The following is a 9,474-nucleotide window of genomic DNA, read 5'->3' on the forward strand; positions in this document are numbered from 1 at the left end:
AATGTGGCAGGGAGTAGAACCAGCTTGGATCTCAGCCACTTGCCATACATACCTGTCTAGTTTCCCCAGACATTCTTTGGAGGAAGACCCCATCATGTACCTACTTCCCAAGACAGCACCTGGTGGTTTTTGAATCCTCTGATTCCTTTACCCCTACATCCTTCCTCTAGTCTTGAGCCCTTCCTTTCTGTGCTCCATGGGGCAAACAGAGCAACGTGTTTAAGCACGACTGTGGTTGAGCACCAACCTGCTGGTGCCCATTTTAAACCCAACTAAATGCCGCTTTCACTGTGATAGGCTGAATAAAGGTCCCTCAATGATGTCCACATCCTATTCTCCAGAACCTGTAAATATGTGATGTTACAGGGCAAAGGAGAAGTAAGATTGCTGACCGAATTAAGATTGCTCATCAGCTGAATTTAAAATAAAAATATGCTGGGTCTCTTCCCGGCCAATGTAATTACAAAAGTACTTCAAATGTGGAAGAAGTAGGCAGGAGAGTCAGTGTCACATCAAAGTAGCATGGGAAAGACTGGATAGGCCATTGCTGGCTTTGAAGATGAAACAAAGCCAGGGCCCAAGGAATGCAGGCAGCTTCCAGAAGCTGGAATAGGCAAGAAAAGCAGATTCTCCCTAGGATCCCTCAGAGAATTGAAGCCTGACCATCACCTTCATTTCAGACCAATGAGGTCCTTTTTGTATTCCCAACATCCAGGGCTGTAAGCTAATACATTTGTGTTATTTTGAGTCGCCAACAATGTGGTAATGTGTTACAGCAGCAGTAGGAACTAAATTTACTCACCATCTTGACTTGAAAGTCCATCCCCCTTGACTTACTTTACTTGGCCTTCAACCCCTGGGAAGATCAATTCCGGGGGCTCATCTCTGACCCCTATAACCACCTTCTCCAGCAATCCCCCGTCTCTGTTTTCTAAAGAACAGAGACTTTTGCAATGGCCTTTGAGGTTCATCTTGGACAAAGTCCCCATTTGCTGAAAATCACTGATGGTTTTGAGGATGAAAAAGGAACTATAATTTTACCATGAATTTTCATATATTTTCATTTCAGCTTTTATTTGTTTTTAAACATTTGTTATAACTATGCAATATTTAGGTGATAAAAAACCATCTGGAGATGATTCTATACAGTATCTGGACTGACAGTGGATGTCAGTTATCAGAGGAGGGCTGCTTTTACTGTGCTGTTTAAATGGCTTTAGCTGAACTGTGGATCACTTTTTTCTTTATTCCACAGCATACTATCTTGGGTGAATGCCAGGCTTGAAGAAGGGAGTCTGAGCTCTGCTGGGATCTGTGGGTGTGTGCGAATCTCCTTGCCTCCCTGAACTGTTCTTTCACTTTCTTAAAGTCTCTGGTGCCTTTCATTCATTCAAGAAATACACATGAATACCTTCTTTATCCTAGGCACTGGAGATATGGTAGAAACACAAATGAAAGAAATCTCTGTTCTTGTGGAAGCTACATTTACTTGTAGTTTCTATCTTACACAATTTCTTATCCTTAACGTTTACAGATATATTCAAAATCATACTGGCACAGGCTTCTCTGATAATTCTGGATTTTGATTCCAAGATCTTGCTGACAGAGTGTTGAATCTACCAATAGCTGACAGATTTTGTTGTAAGACTTTTAAATATCTGTTGAACAATTTATTGTGAATTCATTTAAAGAACAGGCATTATTACTCATTAGCATTTCTCTCACTGAGAAAGGCCCTATTTTAAGATCTTTATGTGTATTAACTTACAACAATAGTGGTCAATATGGAATATTACCAAAATATGCTGTTACTACCTTCATGTAACAGGTGAGGAAACCAGATCAGATAGGTTAAATTTCATCTTTAAAGTCAGAAAGCAAGAAAAAAAAAGAGATTAAACGATACTATCTAACTGCTAAGCAATATTTAATTCATCCTACAATGGATTCCAGTCTAACAGATTGCAGCAGCCATGGTTCCATACCCAGTGACTGCACTAGCACCTGTGTTACCCTGACTTGCCCCTGAAATCTAAATCTCAGAATCAAATAAACCCCAATTGTTAAGCCTGAGATATAGAAGCAGCTGTGCTGATTCTTCATAACTACAGCTCTGCCTCCAGCCCCACGCCCCACTTCCCACAAACATGCATGTGAACTTTCACACTGGCTTACACCTTGCCTGGGGACCAGGCATGATGTATTCCTTGTTCATCTCAATCACCATGGACACAGATCTTTTTTTTTTTTTTTTTGTCCATTTAGCTAAGGTTGGCTCTTCTTTGTTTTAATTTTCAATTTCATAATGACATACAATTTTGAGCATCTTTTCACATGCTTATTTGCCATCTCTTTATCTTTTTTGGTCAGTTGTTCAGATCGTTGCCCATTTTTTTTAAAGATTTTATTTATTTATTTGACAGAGAGAGACACAGCGAGAGGGAACACAAGCAGGGGTGTGGGAGAGGAGAAGCAGGCTTCCTACCCAGCAGGAAGCCTGATGCGGGGCTCAATCTCAGGACCCTGGGATCATGACCTGAGCCGAAGGCAGACGCTTAACGACTGAGCCACCCAGGCGCCCCTCACTGTCCATTTTTTAATGGGGTTGATAGTTTTCTTATTGTAATTTTAAATGTTCTTTGTATATTTTGGATACCAGTCTTTTCTATCAGATGTCTGTTTTGCAAAGCTTTTCCTCTCAATTGTTGGCTTGCTTTTCATTCTATTAACAGAGTATTTTGCAGAGAAGATTCATTTTTAACCAAAGTCCAACTTACTAACGTGTTCTTTCATGGATTACACTTTTTGTGTTGTATCTATAAAGTCATCACGAAACTCAGGGGTCATCTAGATCAGCTTCTAGGAGTTTTACAGTTTCACATTTTATATTTAGCTCTGTGATCCATTTTCAGTTAATATTTTTTTTTTTAAGATTTTATTTATTCGACAGAGAGAGACACAGCAAGAGAGGGAACACAAGCAGGGGGAGCGGGAGAGGGAGAAGCAGGCTTCCCGCTGAGCAGGGAGCCCGAAGCGGTGCTCCATCCCAGGACCCTGGGATCATGACCTGAGCCAAAGGCAGACGCTTAATGACTGAGCCACCCAGGCACCCCTTGAGTTAATATTTTTGAAAGATCTATGATTTGTGTCTAGATTCATTTTTTTTTTTTTGCATGTAGGTGACCAGTTGTTTCATCACCATTTGTAGAAAAGAGTGTAGTTTTTCCATTGACTTACCTTTACTCCTTTGTCAACAACTAGTTGATTATATTTGTGTGGATCTATTTCTGGCCTCTTTCTTCTGTTGCATTGATCTACTGGTCTTTTCTTTTGGCAGTACCACGCTGTCTAGATTACTGTAGCTTTATGGACATTATTGAAGTTGGGTAATGTCTATCCTCTGCCTTGTTCTCCTTCAGTATCGTTTGCTATTCTTGGTCTTTTGCCTTTCCATATAAACTTTAGAATCAGTTTGCTGATATCCACAAAATAACTTGTAGGGATTTTGAGTGGGATTACATTGAATTTATAGATTAATTTGGGAACTGACATCTTGAAAATATTGAGCCTTCCTATTCATGCTCATGGAATATCTTTCCACTTATTTAGATCTTTGATTTCTTTTATCAGTGGTGTTTTGCAGGTTTCCTTATATAGATTTTGTACATATTTTTGTAGATTTATACCTAATTATTTAATTTTGGTGCTAATATAAATGGTATTGTGTTTTTAATTTCAAATTCCAAATTTTCATTGCTGGTATACAAGAAAAAAATTGAAATTTGTATATTAACCATGTATCTTGCAAAATTGCTATAATTGCTCATTAGTTCCAGGGCCTTTTTGTTGATTATTTGAGATTTTCTACAAAGACAGTCATGTCATCTGTGAACAACTAATTTTAATTCTTCCTTCCCCATCTGTATACCTTTATTTCCTTTTTTCTCTTATTGCATTAACTAGGACTTCCAGTGTCATGTTAAACAAGAACGGTGAGTGGGGATATTCTTTCCTTGTTCCTGATCTCAGCAGAAAGCATCTTACCCTTATGTTAGCTGTAAATTTCTTGTAGACACTCCTTATTAAGTTTAAAGAATTCTCTTCTATTCTTAGTTTTCTGAGTTTTTATCATGAATGGGTGTTGAATTTCTCCAAATGCTTTTTCTGCTGTACTGACACGATCATATCGTTTTCCTTCTTTAACCTTTCATGTGATTGATTACATTAATTGATTTTCAAAAGTTGAACAGTCTTGCATACTTAGAATACATTCTACTAGGTTGTAGTATATATTCCTTTTATACATTGTTGGGGTTTATTGGCTAATATTTTGTGAGGATTTTTATACCTATCTGCATGAAATATATTGGTCTGTAGTTTTCTCTTTTTGTAATGTAGTTGCCTGGTTTTAGTATTAGGGTAATGCCAGTCTCAGAATTTTGGGGGGACTTATTCCCTCAACTTCTATTTTCTTTGAGAGATTAGATAAAATTGGTATGATTACTTCTTTAAATGTTTTGTAGGATTCACCAGTGAACCTGAGGATAGTGCTTTCTCTTTTGGAAGGTTGTTAAGCATTGATTCAACTTCTTTAATAGTTCTAGGTTTATGCAGATTATCTATTTATACTTGTGTTAGTTTTGGTAGCTTATGTCTTTTAAGGAATTGTTGCAATTCTTCTATGTTATCAATGTTTGGACAAAGTTGTTTATACTATTCCTTTATTATCCTCTTAGTGTCCACAGAAACATTTCTGATATTAGCAATTTGTGTTTTTCCCTTTTTCCTTAAACTACCTAGTGACTTATGTTATTAATCTTTTAAAGAACCAACTTTTTTTGTTTTATTGAATTTCTCTATTGATTTCCTGTTTTCATATCATTGATTTCAGCTCTAATTTTTATTATCTTTTTTCCTTCTGATTACTTTGGCTTTAATTTGCTCTTCTTTCTTTAGTTGCCTAAGATGGGAGCTTCGATTATTGATGTTTAGATCTTTTTTATTTTTTAATATATTCATTCAGTGCTATAAATTTCTCTCTAAGCACTGTTTTGCTGCATACCACAATTTTGATAAATTATATTTTCTTTTTTTAAAAGATTTTATGTATTTATTTGACACAGAGAGAGCGAGCACAAGCAGGGGGAGTGGGAGAAGCAGGTTCCCCACTGAACAAGGAGCCCAGTGCGGGGCTCGATCCCAGGACACTGGGATCGTGACCTAAGCAAAAGGCAGACGCTTAACCAACTGATCCACCCAGGCACCCCGATAAATTATATTTTCATAAAATTGTTTCAAAATATTTTAGTTTCCTTTGAGAGTTCTTTGACGTTGGTGTTATTCAGAAGTGTGTTGGTTAATATCCAAGTATTTTAGGGATTTCCAGTTATTTTTCTGTAATTGATTTCTAGTTTAATTCCATTGTGATCTGCGAGCATAATTTGAATGATGTCTATTTTTTAAAATTTTTAAGGTGCTTTATGTCCCAGGATATGTTCTATCTTGGTGAATGTTCCATGTGAGCTTGAGAAGAATGTATTCTACTGTTTCGGATGAAGTATTTTATAAATTTTAATTAGATCCTTTTGATTGATGGTGCTGTTCAATTCAAGTTGGTTTTTACTGATTTTATACTTACTGAATCTATCAACTACTGATAGAGGGGTATTGGAGTCTCCAACTATAATAGTGGATTTGTCTATTTTTCCTTGCAATTCTATCAGTTTTGCCTCATGTATTTCTGCACTCTGTCGTTAGGTGCATACACAGTAAAGATTGTTATGTTGTCTTTGAGAATTGAGCCTCTTATCATTATGTAACACCCCCCCGCCCCGGCCTTATCCTGGTAATGTTTCATGCTCTGAATTCTGTGTATTCTGAAATTAATAGAGCTACTCCAGCTTTCATTTGTTTAATGTTAGCATAGTATTTCTTTCTCTATCCCTTTATTTTCAGTCTATCCATGTCTTTATATTTAAAGTGTGTTTCTTTTAGGTTACATGTAAAGAGGATCTTATTTTTTTTAACTTACCCTGATGGTCTCTTTCGACTGGTGCATTTAGACTATTGATGTCTAAAGTGATCATTGATATAGTTGGATTAATATCTACATATTTGTTACTGTTTTCTATGTTGCCTTTTTGTTTTTTTCTCTTTTTCTGCCTTCTCTATTTTAAATTGTACATTTTATATATCATCTTCTCTCAGCATATCAATGATATTTCTGTTTTTATTTTGTTTTAGTGGTTGCCCTAGAATTTGCAATATACATTTACAATATATCCAAGTTCACTTTCAGATAACACCATACTACTTCACAGGTAGTGCATGTACTTTGTATAACAGAATATTTCCAGTTCCTCCCTCTCATCCCTTATAAGATGGCTGTCATTTATTTCACTTGTCTATAAGCTTTAATCACCACACATGCTGTTGATATTATTTTGAACAATTTGTAATCTGTTAAATCAATTAAGAATAAAAAGAGAAGATTTCATTTAACCTTAATTTATTCCTTCTCTAATACGCTTTTAAAAAATATATACAGAGATCTGAGTTTCTGACCTATATAATTTTCCTTCTCTCTGAAGAATTTTGATTATAATCCCCCCTGAAGGACAGGTCTACTGGGGACAAATTTTCTCTCTCTCTCTCTTTTAGTCTGAGAATGTCTTTATTTTTCCTTCATATTGGAAGAATAATTTTGCTGGATACAGAATTCTAGGTCAGTGCTTGTTTTTTTCTTCAACACTTTAAATATTTCACCCCACCCTCTTCTTGCTTGCAAGGTTTCTGAAGAGAAATCTGATGTAATTCTTACCCTGCTCCTTTATAGGTAATGTGGTTGGTTTCTCTGGGTTTTTTCAATATTTTCTCTTTGTCTTTGATATTCTGCCATTTTTTTTTTTTAATTTTAGAGAGAGAGCCCTAGTGGGGGAGGAGGGGCAGAGGGAGAGGGAGAGAGAGAATCTTAAGCAGGCTCTATGCCCACTGCAGAGCCTGATGAGGGGCTCAATCTCATGACCTTGAGATCATGACCTGAGTAGAAATAAAGAGTCAGACACTTAACTGACTGAGCCACCCAGGTGCCCCAGATATTCCTCCATTTGAATATGATATGCACAGGTATATCTTTTCTGGTTTTTATCCTGATTTATGTTTTCTAAGCTTCCTAGATCTGTGGTTTGGACTGTGCCATTAATTTTGGAAAATTCTCAACCATTATTACTTCAAATAGTTCCTCTGTTCCTTTCTCTCTTTTCTCTTGTTCTGGTATTTCTAGTACATGTATATTACATCTTTTGTAATTGTCTCCCAGCTCATGGATATTCTGTTTAGTCTTTTTCACTCCTTTAGCTCTTTGCATTCTCTTTTGGAAGTTTCTACTGACATTTCCTGAAGCACATTGATTCTATTCTCAGCCATGTACGGTCTATTGAAGAACCCATCAAAGACAGATTTCATTTCTTTTACACTGATTTTGATTTCTAGCTTAACTTCTGAATTTTTTCTTAGGGTTTCTATCTCTGTGCTTATATTACCCATCCATTTTTGAATGTTATCCACTTTTCCCATTAGAGCACTTAGCATATTAACCATAGTTGTTTTAAAATCCTGGTATTATAATTCCAAAATTTCTACCATACCTAAATATGGTCCTGATGCTTGCTCTGTCTCTTGATAGTGTGTGTGTTTTTGTTTTTTTTTTTTTTTGGCTTTTGATATGCCTTGAAAGTTTGGTTAAAAGACAAAAAATATAGGTTAAGGAAACTGATGTAAATAGGCCTTTAATGTGAGGTTTTATGTTTATACGGATAGAGAAGTTAGACTGTGTATACTGTTTGCTGTGGCTATATATGTCAGAGGCTAAATTTTCTTCTGATGTCCTTGTTTTTATCTCCCCTGTTATCTTTGTGTTTCCTTAGAGACTTTTTGTTTTACAGAAATATGACCTTGCTGCAGCTGAGAAGGCTTCTTTATATGTGATATAAATGATGTACTTACAAGGATATCACATTTAGCTTTTATCTTAATATTTTTTAAAAAATATTTTAAAGTAAGCTCTATGCTCAATTTGGGGCTTGAACTCATGACCCCAAGATCAAGAGTCACATGCTCTACCAACTGAGCCAGCCAGGCACCCTTTTTATCTTAATATTTAAAGAGGAATGTGCAAACATCAGTGAGCCATGTTTCCAAAATGTTATTCCATTGAACAATAGGTCAGCAGGATGCTAATGGGTGTTCCATTTTTAACATCATCTAATGAAACTGGGAAATGTTGTTATAGAAAACCCTGAAATATTTTCGTTAAAATGATGTGAAGGACCTATTAATAGAGATTAAAAGAGAAGGGATTTTTATAGGAGTAAAATAAAACTGAGGGGAGAACAAATAGCTGTAAGTAGGAGGGTTATTATAAGCTGAATATAGCACAGCTGCTTTGTCTCCATAAAGTTAGAAATTGACATATTGAAGCAAGAGAGAGATGGATGAGAAATGGACTGCCTCATCACTTCTCGGCCTTTTGGCTAAGATCAAGTGTAGAAATGGACTGCCTGAAAAGGGTGTGAGAGGAAAATATTAAATTATTATTGTGAGAGAGCATATCATATTCAACTTTGGACAAATGATAGGAAAAGCAGAAAATCATTTAAAGATGATGTATGTTTATCAGAGTCCAAAAAAAAAATAAAGATGATATATGTATCTTGCTTCCTGGAGCTGTGAGGCAGGTGACCCTTTGAATTTCTTCCTCACTCCAGAATTACACGATGTTAGTACTGTGGACCTGAGGATAAGGGTAGAGGCTTTTTCTTTTTTCTTTTCTTTTTTTTTTTTTAAGATTTTATTTATTTATTTGACAGAAAGAGACACAGCGAGAGAGGGAACACAAGCAGGGGGAGTAGAAGAGGGAGAAGCAGGCTTCCCGCAGAGCAGGGAGCCCGATGCGGGTCTCGATCCCAGGACCTTGGGATCATGACCTGAGCCGAAGGCAGAGGCTTAACGACTGAGCCACCCAGGTGCCCCGAGGCTTTTTCTTAAATAAGGTCTTAGATGTAACTTCTTTCAGCTTAATCTGCTGTTACTATACATAAGCCTTATTCCTGTGGAGGAAATGGGAAGCATTCCATAGTTCTATTATTAGGTCTCAGTGTTGTAGTGAGCCTTTGTCCCTGACTGTGACCTTCACAAGTGCTTCTCAGATTTTTTTTTCCCTTTTAGGTGAGATAGGAAGTCTAGAGTGGGCACAAGTTGTGTATTTTCATCTGGTCTGTGACCTCACAAGTGTTTCTTACCTTTTTCCTCCCATGGCAAGACAGGAAAGTTAGATGGGGCTGGAATTGACAAAAAAATTGTCTTTTTCCAGGTGATATAATGCTCTTCTAGACTTTTCCCATTCAGAGTAGGTAACTGTAATGGAGAATGCTGTGAGTATATTCCAGAACGGTACTCTTCCTCTCCTTCTGCTAT

At 36.6% G+C, this 9,474-nt stretch overlaps 1 pseudogene; it reads left to right on the forward strand.

Moving 5' to 3' along the window:
• Positions 1–8,511: 8,511 nt before the first annotated feature.
• LOC118024377 lies at positions 8,512–8,615 on the forward strand (annotated as a pseudogene).
• Positions 8,616–9,474: the final 859 nt, after the last annotated feature.

The sequence above is a fragment of the Mirounga leonina genome, unplaced genomic scaffold (assembly GCF_011800145.1).
Source record: "Mirounga leonina isolate KUSES-001 unplaced genomic scaffold, KU_Mleo_1.0 Mir_101414, whole genome shotgun sequence".
Lineage (NCBI taxonomy): Eukaryota > Metazoa > Chordata > Mammalia > Carnivora > Phocidae > Mirounga > Mirounga leonina.